The 16,459-nt window shown below is 51.0% G+C and overlaps 1 protein-coding gene across 3 annotated transcripts in view; it reads left to right on the top strand.

The window, feature by feature from the left end:
- GSN (gelsolin) overlaps positions 1 to 16,459 on the top strand; it is a 57,567-nt gene that overhangs the window by 4,311 nt on the left and 36,797 nt on the right. For 2 of the 3 annotated variants that reach the window (XM_059073058.2, XM_067040829.1), the window contains exon 2: positions 7,866 to 7,955. The exons of the other annotated variant lie outside the window; for it this stretch is intronic. The gene's annotated coding sequence lies outside the window, so the exon portion shown is untranslated. The remainder of the gene's footprint in view (positions 1 to 7,865; positions 7,956 to 16,459) is intronic. 3 annotated transcript variants of the gene reach the window in all.

Here is a 16,459-nt window from a genome sequence, read left to right as displayed (position 1 = left end):
CTGCCCTGCCTGGGACCACATCAACAATTTAAGGGCAGGGCAGAGGACAGCGGTAGGCGTGGTGGGCAAGGCTGGACAGCAGAAGGCCTGGGCTTGGGTCCTGGTTTGGCCACTGACAAAATACTGGGTGACTTGAGCTAATCCTTGCCTTCCTCTGGGCCCCAGTGTCCTCCTGGCACTAGGGGGATGGATAGAATAACGTCAGGCTTTCCCAGCTCTGGTGGCCCCTGAGTCAGAGGGTTTTGTGCTCAGTGCAGGAACATGGGACCTGCACGTCTGTGAGCATAAAGTGAGCCCACAGCAGTCATTTTTGTTTAAGTGACTTGCACCAGTGCCGGCTGGAGATTCAGCTACTGTTCATAAATGTGGTCTTTGTGTGTTGAATTGGTTGCCCATTTGACAGATAAGGAAGTTGAGGCGTAGGTTTCATTCATGTATCCTAGTCCTTGTTCTATAAGCAATAAGGATGAGGGCCCCTGTCTGTAGTATTCTTACTGTCTGTGTTCACTTTTTGTCTTCACCGCCTTGTTTAATCTTTTAACAGCTCTACTAGGGAGGAGATATTGACTCAGTTTTACAGATAAGGAAACTGAGGTTCAGCCTAGAGAGCTGAAATGCCTTACTTTCTCTTTTTTGAACCTCACAGTAGCCCTGAGGTTGTTATGGGTCCCATTTCACAGATGAGGAAACCGAGGCCTGGAGATGTGAGCTCTCATGCCCAGGGGTCCCCAGGGGCCACATGGACCGTTAGGCTCCTTCCCAGGTCCCCCATCCTACTCCTTCCAGTACCTTGCTGGTTCTGCCTCAGAACCTCTTACATCCAATGCTTGGATTCAGGGATAACAGTTTTCTTCCTGGGCTGTAATGTATCCCTGAAACACGCTCTTCCCAAGGGGGCTCCAGCAGCAGTTAGAGCCGCAGAGCTTCAGGGAACTCGGATGAAGGCGCCACCACAGCAGTGGGAGTGGATTTATTTATTCTGCTGAACTGGTTAAGCAAACAACCTTATTTCTTTCCAGCTTCAAGGATATCATCTGGGCTCCGCTTATTTGCCGGACAAAGAATATATACACGGTGTATGTGAGCTTTCAGGGTGGGGCTTGGCCCACAATCTTCCTTTTATAGTGGCTGTGGCTGTGCTGGGCCCTTGGTGGGTACTCAGTGAATACTAGTTAATTTGGGGGCAGTGGCAAAGTGGTATGGGTGGGATACCCATGGGATATGGGTACTTTTCCCCGCCTCCTCCAATGACTTTTTTTCTTTTTCTAAATATGATAGCTCTATGATAGAAAATGTAGAAAATAAAAATAGCATAAAAAAAAAAGAACTGTCCATAATTCTGCCAACATGAGATAATCACTGCTAACATTTGGGTGCATTTCCTTCCTGATATTTTCAGCACACTTTTTTTCTTACTCCCATATAATTGTGGTCATACCACGTTTGTAATCTTCTATTCTTTTCAGTTTTTTTCCAACGTTATAACAAATATTTTTTCATGTTATTTAGTACTCTAAATTTAATTTTTAAAAGAGTTTTAAAAGTATACTTACTCAGCCATAAAAAGAAGACGGAATTGAGTTATTTGTAGTGAGGTGGATGGACCTAGAGACTGTCATACAGAGTGACGTAAGTCAGGAAGAGAAAAACAAATACCGTATGCTAACACATATATATGGAAGCTAAAAAAAAAAAAAATGGTCATGAAGAACCTAGGGGCAGGACGGGAATAAAGATGCAGACTTACTAGAGAATGGACTTGAGGACACAGGTAGGGGGAAGGGTAAGCTGGGATGAAGTGAGAGAGTGGTGTAGACGTATATACGCACTATCAAATGTAAAATAGATAGCTAGTGGGAAGCAGCGGCATAGCACAGGGAGATCAGCTCGGTGCTTTGTGACCACCTAGAGGGGTGGGAGGGAGACGCAAGAGGGAGGAGATATGGGGATGTATGTATTATGTATAGCTGATTCACTTTGTTATAAAGCAGAAACTAATACACCATTTTAAAGCAATTATACTCCAATAAAGATGTTAAAAAAATAAAAATAAAAAATAAATGATTAGAAAACAAAAGTATACTCTACCTAAGTAGATAAATGCATGTTTATTTAAAATCTTTCATTCCAGTAGTCTGTGGGAATTAAAGAAATGAAATAATGCATTTTATTTGTAAAAAAACAAGTTTTACGTTTTTATTATTAAAATTATAAATGCTGACCTGATTTTTTTTTTGGGGGGGGGGGCCTCTCACTGTTGTGGCCTTTCCCTTTGCGGAGCACAGGCTCCGGACGCGCAGGCTCAGAGGCCATGGCTCAAGGGCCCAGCCGCTCAGCGGCATGTGGGATCTTCCCGGACCGGAGCACGAACCCGTGTCCCCTGCATCGGCAGGCGGACTCTCAACCACTGCGCCACCAGGGAAGCCCGCTGAGCTGATCTTTTATTATTCTCTATTATTGTATCTATGGTGTGAATCGTTCACTTAACTGATCCTCTATTATTAGGCATCCAGGCTGTTTATAAACAATCCTGCAATGAACATTCTAGTGCATAAATTATTCCTCTTTCATTATTTTCTACAAGAGAGCCCAAGAAATGAAGTTGTTGGGTCAAAATTGATGTATTTACAGCTTTTGCTACATTTTGCCAAATTGCCACCCTTGAAAGGTTGTAGCAGTTCTTTATTTCCACCAGCCATTCACAAGGGCGGCAGCATTCTTTAAGGAGCATTGGAAGCTGGTTATCAAAAGGCAAGCTGTCCTGTTAGAAGGCTCAGGGACCATTTTCCTGAAGCATCTACTTCATTTCTTCATTTAGCAAATACAGGCATAACTTGGAGATATCGTGGGTTCGATTCCAGATCACTACCATTAAAGTGGATATCGCAATAAAGCGTGTCACACAAGGTTTTTGGTTTCCTAGCTCATGTGAAAGTTATGTTTACACTATACTGTAGTGTATTAAGTGTGCAATAGCATTATGTCTAAAAAAAGTGTACATACCTTAATTCAAAAATGCTTTATTGCTACAAAATGCTACCCATCATCTGAGACTTCAGCGAGTCATAGTAGTAACAGCAAAGATCATTGATGACAGATCCCCATAACACATATAGTAATCATGAAAAAGTCTGAAATATGGCGAGAATTACCAAAATGTGACACAGAGACACAAAGGGAGCAAATGCTGTTGGAAGAATGATGCCACAAGGCCATTTGCTCGAAGCGTGCCACACACCTTCAATTTGTGAAAAACACAGTATCTATGAAGCACGGTTAACAGAAGTGCAATATAATGAGGTATGCCTGTAGATCTGCACGGTTCAGCATCGGTAAGGGATAACGATTAAGATCCCAGGCTGAAGAGGCAGAGAGAATCTGGTTCTCACTCCAGTTTCTGCTTGGCACTTGCCATAAGACCTTGAGCTTACGCCCGGTCACCGCTCTGCGTCCATGCTTAGGACAGATGGACTTGCCTTTGTGTTTCCAGTGCAGAGACTTTTGTTGTGATTGTGGTCACCCTGTACTGAAGGCTTCTCTCCTGACTGCCTCCTCACCTTGAAAGCGTTTCCAGATTCCGACCATAACAGCTGGGCCTCGGAGTTGCTTGTGGACCCTTTCTCTCCTCAGGGGAAGGGTTTGGTTAACAATGTTGCAGTTGGATGTAAGGGATGTTCTAGAGCATCTCGAGCTTATCCTGCACACAGATCACCTGGGGGTTTTGTGAAAATGCAGATTCTGGTTCCATAGGTCTGGAATGGGGCCTGACACTGTGCATTTCTAACAGGCTCCCAGGTAATGCAGATGTTGCTGGGTCAGGGACCACACTTTGCACAGTAAGATTCTAAATCCTTTGGTAAGGGCCCAGACTAGAGCCCACATCTCTCGATGTCTTCTCTTTGAGGTGCTTTCTACCCATCGTATTTGCCTCCCTTCTCTCTTCACAACACTGAGTTGAACTGTATTTGGTCCACAGTTTTGAGTTTCTAGAATCTGAAGAGCCCTTGAAATATTTTGCTACCTAATTGCAGAGCGAGGTAGGGCTCTTCTTCAGGAGAGAGTGACTCAGTAGGAAGCCATCTGAAGGGGGAGAAATACAGCTGAAGGACCTAGCATTTGGCATAAACATTTCCACCAGAAGTTTTTATACTCAAGATTATAAATATTATTCTTTTGTAGCTGTAGGCTGCAAACTGCAGCCCCGGGGAAGCCCCAGACTGTTTTTGTATGTCTCTAAGCTAAGAATGGTTTTTACATTTTTTTAAATGTAAAACTGTAAAGAAGAAAATCCAAAACCAAACGGAAGAATATGCAACAGAGAGGGTATGTGCCTGCAAAGCCTAAAATATTCACTATCTGGCTCTTTACTGTAAAAGTTTGCTAACCCCGGTCTAGAGTAAGTGGAGCTTTATCTTTTTCTCTAGTGAGCAAGAGGCCCAGCCTTATAGCCTGAAATTTAGTGAGACCAAGGTATCGGGGAGGCAGCCTGACTGGATGGGCTGGCCCGACATCTTAGCTGTGTGACCCTGAGCATAATGCTTCACCTCTCTGAACTTCTGCTCTTCCTTCACAAAATCGGGACTGTGACATCTGCTGGCTGAGTTATTGTGAGAATGAGACATGGTGTATGTAAGGAATTTAACACTTGGTAGGTGCTCAAAAAATGACAGCTGTTGTCATTGGGGCGGCCATTTGAACCCTTCTGGCGTTACTGGACAGATAACATATTGCCCCCACCAAATATGAGGGTCCTCCCAGCGAGCTGGGAGCAGTCTTTTAGGATAGAACACCTCTGTTCCAGCCTCCCCCAACCACCGCCTCCCTCCAGGGCAGAAAACTCCTCTTCAGCCACCCAAACAGATGGGGTTCCGGTGCTTGTACACTTTCACTAACGGCAAGCTCTCTGCCCACTCTTTCCACTGTGGGCAGCTCTGACTATTAGAAAGTGCTTCTCTCCCTCTCTAAGATATAATTCAGCAAACAGGCACCGCGCAAGCCCCAGACTGGGATGGTGAGTACTGGAAGGAGACCTCTTTATGGCTCCATCCAACATGTGGGTGGTAGACTAGAGCTAGTGGTTTATGGACCTTGTTTCTAAGTTATGGCAGCCTTAAGGTCCAAAATGGAAAGCAGACCAACTTGGAGTTAGTTGGAGCTAATTTTAAACCCAGTTGAATTTGAAACTCTGGGGCTCCCGGTGTCCAAAGCCTGGAAAAGAGTGTAATGCTCCTTTTGCCCATAGATGGCAGCACCTGTACCCTTTGCCATCTCTGTGAACGCGTGTGCGCATGAGTGTTTATGCACGTGTCCGCACACGTGTACACACACGTGTGCATGCATGTGATTTACCAGTTTTTTCCTTCGATGAATCTTGAGCTGTGGTGGCCCTAGACTAGGCGCTGGGGTAGCCAGGAGCAGGTCTTGGTCTGATGGGGGAGGCTGACTTGGAAACAGACCATAACAGTGTGACAGGGGAGGTGGGTGGTGGCTCAGAGGAGCTCAGCCTCACGCGGGAAGGGGAGGTTAGAGAAGAGTTCTCGGAAGAAAGCTGGGCTTGATCATGAGTGGGAGAAAAGAAGAACAGGGATGGAAGAGAGTTCGGGAACAGAGGAAGCAGTCTGTGCAAAGATTACAAGAAGATTCAAGGAACAGAGTGCAGCTGCGTCTGGCTGGAGCTTGGAGAGGTGTGGGTGGAAGAGAGGAACTGATGAGAGCTGAGGCTCAAGGCGCTGATGGGGGCAGATCGTAAAAGGCGTTGAAAGGTTCCCTGAGGATCTTGTGTTTTATCTGGGGGCTGTCGGGGATCCGTGGTCGAGTCTGAGCAGAGGAGTCACGTGGTCTGGGCTTGCTCTGTAGGGGAGGAGAGAGGAAGTAGGAGGACCAGGTAGGAAGCACACGGCAGTATCCCAGGTGAGAGGCAATGGTGCCTGGACCAAAATATTGGCAGTGGGGGTGGGGAGAAGTGGATGCATTAGGGTCGAGCCAGCAGGCAGTTTTGCAGCTGAGAGTGACAGAGCAGGGAAGGCTGAAGAGGTTGGTGCCCCGGTGTCTGGCCTGGCCCAGTGTGTGCATGGTGGGTGATGGTGCTGATGCTGAGATGGAGAGCATTGAGGGTGAAACAGGTGGCACTTGGGAACAAATGCAGCACTGCCAGTGAGGATGAGCTTGAGATTTGGAGGTGTGTCAAAGAGAAGGGAGCTGGATTTGAAAGGTTTGTCCTCGGGGAATTAACAGAAAGTGGGAAGTCATTAGTCATTTGCAGGAACGCAGCTCTACTTTGACCTATCCTGCGAAACTGGGAAGTTCCTGTGGAACTCTTTGAAGAGGGCCCATGGACGTGGCATTTAACTCTAGGGCCTGGGGCCCAGATAAGCGCCCAACCTCTTTCCAGATCCCTTGCTATGCCCTGGTGCTACTCACAATGCAGAAATCCACAGGAATGTCTGGGCCACTTACTGTCAGCTAAGAATAGGGTTCATTTGTGTCTTAATCCCAGGAGCCTGCAGGGCTCCACTGAATTTGGAATCTTGGACTCTCTCCCCTTGGCTTGGAGAAGCAGGTTTGGGCAGAGAAATTTACCAGTTCGGGCAGGAGCTAGTGTGCTCAGCTGTTCCCTGAACGTGGATGAGCTGTGAATGAGTCTGGGAGTGAGGTAGGGTGACGATCCAGGTTGTTCCTGAAAGTGTAGGAGCTGAAAGACTGGGCTGCACGATCTACTCTGGGGCCGGCGGAGGCTGGCCCTTCGTTTAGTCATGCAGCATATACCCACTGGTCTTGCTGTTTGCTAGGTCACGTGCCAGCGCTGGAGCCTCAAAGGCAAAACAGTCTAATGGAGCTCAACAGTCTGATGGGAGAGAGAGACCCGTCACCAGATAATGATAATACAGTCTTGCAATAATAGGGCAATGCTAAGCATAGAGGTGGGGACATGGCATGTAAACAGCTTGGGTCCCCAATCTGTGTCAGTACAGGATGAGAAAGATATAATTTTTAGAAAAAGGCTTAGAGATTAATAATCAGAGTAAGCACATACACTGTTCAAAACCCTAGACCTATTTTATCTCATTTAATCCTCATAACGAGCCAATGGGGTAGGTTCTAACATAATCCCTCTCTTACAGAGAAGAAAACTGAGACTCAGAAGGGTGGAGGAACTTGGTTAAGTTACATATTAGTCAAATGAGGGGCCATTTTTGTCTAACTCCAGGATCTTGAACCACAGCTCTGAAGTTGACCATAAGCTAAATTCAGTCATGCAATGAGGTTCCCTTCAATGCTCGTGGGACTTTAGGCTGGATTAATAGAGGCATGATATCTAGGATGATGGAGGTGAGACTTCTGCTTGCCCTGCCCTGGATAGAGCTCGGCTAAATGTTTAATTCTGAGCCTTGTGCTGTCAGTAGGGACAGGATTCATTTGAAGTAGATCAGGGAAGCAGGGGGAGGGAACCAGACACCTTGATCTCAGGAAGAGCTGGAGGAAGGGTGGTGTGCAACTTGCAGAGGACTTGAGGGGCCCAGGGTCCCTGTCTTCAAGTCTCTATGGAGATATTGGGAAGCAGGGTGGCAGACCTCTTCTGGGTGACCCCAGAGGGTAGAGTTAGGACTAGTGTGTATGAGGCATAGGAAGGGAGGTTTTTAGCACATCCTTGTGACGAGCCTTTTAACCAGCCAGACTCTCCAACAGAAGGTCTTGCAGCCTTGGCAGGAGGTGAGTGCCCCGTTGCTGGAGGTGTGCGAGTAGGGGCTCTGTGACCTTGGTGTGGGGGAGGGGTGGGGACTGGGGGCGAGCGGAGGCATCAGATGGGGCTTTGACCGGATGACCTTGAGCCCCTGACCCTGGGAGTCTTGGCCCTTTCTTTACAGGTGTTGCTGATAACCCCTTGTACCGCGCTTCCGCCTTGGTCCCGACACCTCCCGACAGGAGCAATCCTCTCCACCCAGCAGCCCTGCAAGGTAGGTAGAGCGGTGCAGACACCCTGGCGTCCGTCTAAACCTAGCCCCAGGGGAGTCTGGAGGGGACTGTGGGAGCAGCTGCTGGTCGCCACAAGTGGATTCGAAGGCAGTCCCTGAGGTTTTTCTAGTAAGGCTCAGCGAATGTTTCTGCTCATTACTTCATTTGCTTCTCAGGGTCCCTTGAGAGGGAGGCCAGGCAAGGGTGATCCCGTGGGGAAGAGGCAAGAACTGGGCTGGGTGCCAGGGCTCCTGGGCCCCGACCCTGGCCGTGCTGCTTGCGCCCTGGGTGACGGTAGGAAAGCGCTTGCCCTCTCAAGGCCTCTGTTAGCGCTTCTGTAAGAGGGTGTACTCCGGTGAGGAGGAGGTGTAGGAATTCTTTGGAGAGGTGAGAAAAGCTGGGGTACGGCGGCTGCCAAGGAGGCTCCAGGCTTGTTGACCGTAGGAGGAGTGAGAAGTGTGAGTCGTGGAGAAAGCGGATGAGTCATACCCACCTGGGATGACCGACAGGGCAGGGCCCGCCTGACTATCAGATTCACGGGTGACCCGCTGAAGGAGGCTGATAGGCAGGGGGTGGAGTGCAGCGTCCTCGGCTGGGAGCAGGAGACCTGGTTCAGGTGCCAGCTCGGGTCTCAGTTTCTCCGCCTATAAAATGGGTGCATTGGTCTCCCCCACTCACCGAACAAGGTTGTTGTGAGTACTGCACAAGCTCATAGAGGCTGAAGGGCTTTGTGAGCTGTGGAAAGGGGAAGAAGGGCCATAGCACCCGTGTGGGGAGCCTGGAAAACACCCCTCCAGGTCATGACATCACCCTTAGCTGCCAAAAGGAGAAGGGGCCGAGTGCCTCAGGGCTTACTCATCCTTGCAGCCCAGCTGGCTTCCAGGGGGTGACACGACAAGCCAACTGCAGTTGGAGCTGTTCCTCTTTCCCCAAGCTTAGATGAAAGGGTCTTCCGATGGTCTTCAGAATGTCGTGTCCTCAAAGCTGGGGATTCCTACAAGGCCTTCTGGGTCGGGAGAGGGAGACTTGTCCGATCGTAGCCGAGGCTACCCAAGGCTTCTAGATAAAGGGGCATCCCTGATGCTGCCCAGATAGGAGGGATGGGGGCCGTCTTGGTTCTGACGCTCCTGATTTTGAGACTGAGCCCTGACAACTCCCAGAGCCGAAGCGCCTCAAAGTGATCTGTCACCAAAAAGAGAGTGATGCTGTGTTAATGCTTTTGGCCACAGTGACACAGGGACCATCTTCTGCTTTCCCACTTCCGCAGAAGCGAGCACCCACAGAGTGAGTACCTGTCAGCTGAGGGCTTTGCGTGTTCACCCCTCCCCTCCTCCATCCCTGTGCTGTACCCTACCTCACGCCCACCTCTGAGGGCCCCCCCACGCCGGTGACCTCCTCCTTGTCAAAATCCAGTGGTGTTTCCTCCGCTCTCCATGTCCTACCTCTCTGGAGCCTCGGATACCTCCTCCTTCTAGAAGCTCTCTCTTCTTTTTGCTTCTGGTGGGCTGCACCATTCACTTTATCTCCGACTTCTCTGACCTTCCTAATCAGGGCCCTGGTTTTTTTCCTCAAACATTCAGCAGGATTCTGACTACTTCTTTCTTGAGTTACACGTATAATAACATAGTTACTGTATATACTATGCTATAGTCACATAGTTCATTCACTCGTTCATTCATTCATGCCTGCATTCACCTGACAGATATTTAGGCCCTGGACTGGATGATGGAGAATCAGCAACAAGCGAGATTTTTCCAACTCTCACAGTCTTACAGTCTTGGGTCTTACATATATTGTTATGCACATAACAAATTCATTCTTTCCTCAGCTATGAAGGAAAGGGCCAGTGTTATGGGAGCATATGGGATTGGGTGGGTGTGGTGGGATCTTGTCTGGACAGATGAGGGAGGCCTTCCTGAAAACCGTCAGACCTGAAGAAGAAGTAGAAGGTGGCTGAGTGGGAGGGACAGAGCCCCAGGCAAAGGGAACAGCGTGAGTGAGGCCTTGAGGAACTGAAACAAGGGAGCAGGACGGGAGAAGGGCCTGGAGACCAGGCAGCACCTTGCTCGTGTGGGCCCTTGGGGACCTTGGTTAGGGTTTGGACTTTTTCCTAGACCCCTGGGGAACCACTGGAAATTTTAAAGTAGGGGAGAGGTTTGCCCCGATTTCATTATTAGAACCCTTGAAAGAGAGAGTCACAAGCCCCACTCTGATGAGCCCCGAGGCTGTAATTTTTGGCCCTTCCACACTGTGGCATCCTGACGCTGTTGCTCAGTACAAGGCTTGGTGTTGGGCAGCCCTGAAATGTGTACTTTGCAGCATTCTCTGGGCTCCGTGCATTTTTTTCATTGCTGAACTTCTGCACTGGGGGGAGGAGGTGAATCAGACCCTGTCCTGCCCTGGGAGATCCAGACTTGCTGTGGCTGATGCCTGGGGCCCTGGGAGCCACAGAGGGCTTCCCCCCGAGTCAGGCGCTAGGCTGAGAGGATGGGCATTCCAGGCAAGGGCCCGTGCAAAGGCTTGGTCCCCTGGCGGAACCTCTGTGCTTGGGGACTAGAGAGCAGAGTGGCTAAAGCAGGAGGCTGGGGTTGAGGTGGGGAGACTGGGAGAGCGTGCATGGGAGAGGCTTTGAATGCAGGGTCCCAATCCTCTGCGTATCAGGGAGCCGTGGCAGGTCTTGAGCTGAGGAGGGGCTTGTGCAATGGGATTTGAGAACGATCAGTTGTTGTTGGGAGGCAGAGGGGAGGGCGGATCGAAGAGGCAACGCTGTGAACTGGTTGGAGAGAATGAGTATCACTGGGTGAAGCCTTGTCAGTCCCACCCACCTACACACACACAGTAAAGTGCTCTGTGCCTCTTTCTGTTCTGTGCCCTGTTGGGTCATTCCCCCATTGGCTGGCCCTCCTGAGCTGTTTGGCTGGGGTTTGGTTACACCCTGGGCTCCAGAGGCAAGCAGGTCTGAGCATCACTCTGGCTCTGACTTGCTATGTGCCCCTTGACATGTCCTTTAACCCCTTTCAGCCTCAGTTTCCTCATCTGTGAAATGGGGGTGATATTAGGGTTGTTGAGGATTAATGATGGGGAAGTAAAGTCCTAAGCATATGCCTGGTACCTAGTGATGGCTTGGTTATCTTTATTTCCCTGTTGGTTGGTAATGGCCCAGTCCTTGTCATGATCTGCCCCTTTGGGAGGCCTCCTCTGTGGCCATAAATCTGTAATGTGAACTGGAAACAAGGTGTCCCCAGAAGCCCTGAAGGGAGCCTACAGTGGGATGCCGAGTGGTTTGGAAATGCCTTTACACTTCCCCCACTGGGGTGTGGCACAGGGCTGGGCTCTGAGAGCTGGACCAGGTCTTAGCTGTCTTTTAGCACCAGCACTCAGCACAAGACTGGCCTATCATGGTTCTCATAAATACTAAACAAACAAAAAAATTTTTAATTAAAAAAAATTCATAAACCTCAGGCAATAATCTACCAGCACCTTCATCTTATGACTGAGGAATCTGGGGCCCAGAGAGGGATAGTGACTCTTCCAAGGTCACCCAGCCCTTCAGTGTCAAGTATTTATTGCAATTCTAATTTTTAAAATACTGACAATTTCAAAGTTCCCAAGTAGACTGGGAAAGGGGTAACAAGGTCCCCTAGACAATTCTGGGGAGCATCCTGGCTAGAAAGGCCCCAGGGATATCAAGTGCAACCTCCCAGTTTACATTTGGGCCCAGAGAGAGGTAGTGACTTGCTCAGGGTCCCCAGAGAGCAGAAAGCAGAAAAGCAGTCACAAGGCCCATCTCCAATAGCCTGCAGTAGATGGGTGGGCTCTTCCCCCCAGCCCACTGCCTCGTGTTTAAGAAAGTGAATTAGAGCATGGACAGTAGTGTCCTGAGGAAGTTTGGGGTTTTAACTGTGTCAGGGCGAAGGAGCATTTCTGGAACTGTGTGCCTGTGGAGTTGGGCCTGGCACAGCTATTTCAGACTAAGCCACAGAGCCCTATTTATAGGCCGATGTGATGAGGTTGATGTGGTCAGGAGAGGCCTGCCTGTCCTCTGCCCAGCCCAGCTATGGTGGAGGAAGAGGCCCTCAGGGGCGACTCTGACCCATGGGTGAGTAGCAAGGGATCTAGGATCGTCCCCAAGGCTTGCTTGGAAGAGGAGCTCCAGGGAGGCCTCAGGGGAAGTCCCAGTCCTGACTGAGTTCATCTGCCAGCCAGGCCCTCTGCAGAGGTGAAACCAGCTCCGAGCCGATCCTCTCCGGGCTTAAAGAATCCTCCACTGCCTCAGATCAGGCCAGGACGCCTAGCAGTCAGGCCGCTCCAGCGTTTACCCACCAGGTCTTAACCCCAGGCGTGCCTCTCCAGTGTTTGCATTTTCCAGTCGAGGCACACCTCCGAGCTTTTGCTTTTGCTGTTCCATCCGCCTGGCGTGCTGGTGGCCTCTTCCCCAAAGGCAAACCTCCATTCATCCTTCAAGGCCCTGCTCAAATGCTCCTTTGTGGTTCATCAGGCCCTGGGTGCTTCCTGCCTTGTGTTCCTGCTGCCTAGAGCCATTTGGGTGAATACCCAAGTTCATGTGTGTGCCCCACTGGGCCGGGGAGTCCTGAGGCAGGGCCTGACACAGGGAAGAAAGGAGAAGAGCATGTGTGGTTGAGCCCCTACTGGGCCACTGACCTTACACGGTTTATGAGACAAGATCAGCATGCCACACTATGCAGTAAGGTTTTGTTTGTTTGTTTTGCGGTATGCGGGCCTCTCACCAGTGCGGCCTCTCCCGTTACGGAGCACAGGCTCCGGACGCGCAGGCCCAGCGGCCATGGCTCACGGGCCCAGCCGCTCCGCGGCATGTGGGATCCTCCTGGACCGGGGCACGAACCCGCGTCTCCTGCATCGGCAGGCGGACTCCCAACCACTGCGCCACCAGGGAAGCCGGTAGTAAGTTGTTTTTTTTTTTTTTTTTTTTTTTTTTTTTGCGGTATGCGGGCCTCTCACCGCCGTGGCCCCTCCCGCTGCGGAGCACAGGCTCCGGACGCGCAGGCCCAGCGGCCATGGCTCACGGGCCCAGCCGCTCCGCGGCACGCGGGATCCTCCCGGACCAGGGCACAAACCCGCGTCTCCTGCATCGGCAGGCGGACTCCCAACCACTGCGCCACCAGGGAAGCCCGTAGTAAGTATTTTTAAAAGGAGTGAGAGTAGCACTTTGGAGTCAGGTAGCCCTTGGTTTGGACTCTGCTGTGCACTTCCTAACAGTGTAACTTTGGGCTGAACCTTTCTGGGTCTCAGTTTCCCCAGCTGTAAAATGGGCATTATGCTAGCCATGAGTTTTGGGGAAGCATTGTCAGCAAGACAAAGCTGAGAAGGACTTCTCATGTTGCCTGGCCCACAGTGAGCTTCTATGTGCAGTAGTAGGTGTTATTTACTCAGGGGAAACTGAGGTCGGAGCAGGGAAGCGCCTTCTCTAGGGCTCAGTGGTAGAGAGGGAAGACCAAGTCTTGCGGTCTCAGCTTCCAACTCTATACCCTGTATTCTCCTCCCCTTCCTATTTTTTTTTTTTTTTTTTGTGGCACGCGGGCCTCTCACTGTTGTGGCCTCTCCCGTTGTGGGGCACAGGCTCCGGACGCGCAGGCTCAGCGGCCATGGCTCACGGGCCCAGCCGCTCTGCGGCATGTGGGATCTTCCCGGACCGGGGCATGAACCCGTGTCCCCTGCATCGGCAGGTGGACTCTCAACCACTGCACCACCAGGGAAGCCCTCCCCTTCCTCTTTTAACCCCCTGGGCCTATTCTGTTCCCCAGATCAGGGGAAGCTTTGTTTGGGGATTGTTTTTCCTAAGAAGTTTCCTCTCTGGTGCCACTGGATGACTCAGAGCCCTGAGTCACCAGGAGACTGAGGGCCAGGGAGCGGGGGCGAAAGGAGGAGCGAAGGAGAGAAGGAACCAGGAAGCAGCCCCAATTCCAGCCCAGGCCCTCCCACAGCTTGACGGACTAGATCTGGCAAGTCCCCAGTGCTGCCTGGCCTCAGTTTCCCCAAGTGCAAGAGGAGATGTTGGGCTATTTTTTTTTTTTCTTGCAGTACCCAGGCCTCTCACTGCCATGGCCTCTCCCGTTGCGGAGCACAGGCTCCGGACACGCAGGCTCAGCGGCCATGGCTCTCGGGCCCAGCCGCTCCGCGGCATGCGGGATCCTCCTGGACCGGGGCACGAACCCGCATCCCCTGCATCGGCAGGCGGATTCTCAACCACTGCGCCACCAGGGAAGCCCGAGATGTTGGGCTTTGATGAGCGTTTCCCAGTCCAGGTTGAGCCTCATAACCCCAGGTTCCCAGGCCCCACCCCGAGCTATAGACAGATGCTGGGCGTGGGGTTTTCAGGAGCTCCCCAGGTAATTCTGCTGCACACCTGGTCTGCAGAGGTGTTTGGGAACCATGCGGCTCATGGCTGCTTTTCCCTGGGCCTCAGAGGGGCTGCTCAGCCTCTGCCTGACCTGTGTGCAACTCCCAGCTTCACCCTTTCTGGCTGTGTGACCTCTTGCAGATTATCGCCCCTCCGTGAGCCTTGGATTTCTCCCCCATAGGAGAGGAGGCATAGCCTCCTTGTAGCTCGTTGGTTGAATTGGACTAACGTGATGGAGTGTCTGATGCACAGTAGGAGCTTGGGTCGAGGCAGCCTGGAAGGCAGCACACAGGATGTGGTACAGATACGCGGGCACAGTTGTAACAATACAGCAAACATCTGATAGACTCACTGTGTGTCAGGCACTGGGCTAAGCCCTGTAATTGCTATATTTCCTTCAGTCCCCACGACAAGACTTATTAGGTAAATGTCAATATCATTTCCATTTTATAGCCAAAGAAACTGAGGCACTGAGAAGGGGAGTAACTTTTGCAAGGTCGTGTAGGTTAACGGTTGATAGTACTAGGAGTCTGTCCCCGAGCCTGTCCTCCTTGACCTTCACACAACAGATGGGAATCATGGAGCAAGGGACACAGGGTGTGAACCCAGGACAAGGTTTACGGCACACGCTTCCAAGGGACAGGGCCTGCGACAGTGGACGTGGGATTCAAAAGATGATAGACAGTACAGATCTTCCTTAACTTAAAATGGGGTTACGTCCCAATAAGTTGAAAACATCTGAAGTCAAAATGCATTTAATACACCTAACCTACCTTGCCTTCACATGTCATAGCTTAGCCCAGCCTACCTGAAATGTGCTCAGAACACTTAACATTAGCCTACAGTTGGGCAAAATCTAACACAAAGCCTACTTTATAATAAAGTGTGGATTATCTCATGTAATTTGTTGAATACTGTACTGACGGTGAAAAAACAGAATGGTTGTCTGAGTGCAGAATCGTTATGAGTGTACCGGTTGTTTGCCCTGGTGATTGCGTGGCTGTCTGGAAGTGGCTGCAGTCCAGCATCACGACAGAGAATAGTACGGCGTATCGCTAGCCCAGGAAAGATCAAAATTCAAAGCACTTTTTTTTTTTTAAGTCTTTATTGAATTTGTTACAATATTGATTCTGTTTTATGTTTTGGTTTTTTGGCCACGAGGCATGTGGGATCTTAGCTCCCTTACCAGGTTTCTAGGGAATGTGTATTGCTTTTGCACGGTAGTAAAGTCCGAAAATCCTAAGTTGGACCATCACGAGTCGGGGACCGTCTACACAGAGTACATCACACGGCAGAAGGGAGTGACGTGGTGCGTGGTGCGTGACCCAAGGTGTAAGTGACATGGGACGCAGCGCGCGGACTATGCACCAGGGTACACAGGCAGGACAAGGTCTGAGGAACACAGGGTCTGGTACGGGACACAGAGAACTCGATGTGTGTGACGCTGGGCGTGGTTCAAAGTATGTGACGCAAGGACAAGGTCCCCAGGGTGTAGGGTTTGATGTATGGCAACGGGGCACAGAGGGTCCTTTTTTCATGTCAGTGCCTGGGGCCCCAGCATGCGGCAGCAGGAGCCAGTTTTCTCCTCTCACAAAGGCCTGTCTGGTTTTTCTCCTCCTCCTCTTTGCCTCTTTGGATGCCAAAGAGTGGGAGTGTCCCAGAGGACTGGAGCCCAGAGTACCCCCCCACCAGCTCAGACAGGGGTCAAGGCTTGGGGCCAAGTTCATGGCTCAGGAAGAGCCTGCCAGGCCCCCAAGTCCCCTCTGTCAGAGGCAGCTGGGAGCCCCTGTTGGCTGGGCCGGAGCCTGGTAATTTTCCTCTAAGCCGTCCTCCCTCCTGCTCCCCTCCCTGGCTGCCACCGCCGGCTGTGAGCGCGTCTTAGTTCCGGGGCTTAAGGGAGAGAGAGCCCTTACGGCTGCTGGGGCAGAGGAGCCCATCCCTACCAGCTGCTGTCAGAGTGGGGGAATCAGAGGTGCAGGTGCAGGCGCAGGGGGGAGGCCCTGGCTCCCGCGCTAGCATTTCCCAAGCCCTCCTGGCACGTGATGCTCACTCCCTTACCTTGTCTCACCTGCACAAGGCCTCCAATAGCCTGACGAGGAGACTGAAGCTCAGAGAGGCAAAGAGCTT

The sequence above is a fragment of the Kogia breviceps genome, chromosome 8 (genome assembly GCF_026419965.1).
Source record: "Kogia breviceps isolate mKogBre1 chromosome 8, mKogBre1 haplotype 1, whole genome shotgun sequence".
In the NCBI taxonomy this organism is placed as follows: Eukaryota; Metazoa; Chordata; class Mammalia; order Artiodactyla; family Physeteridae; genus Kogia; species Kogia breviceps.
The sequence above is the reverse complement of the archived record's forward strand: the minus strand, read 5'-3'. Positions and strand labels throughout refer to the sequence as shown.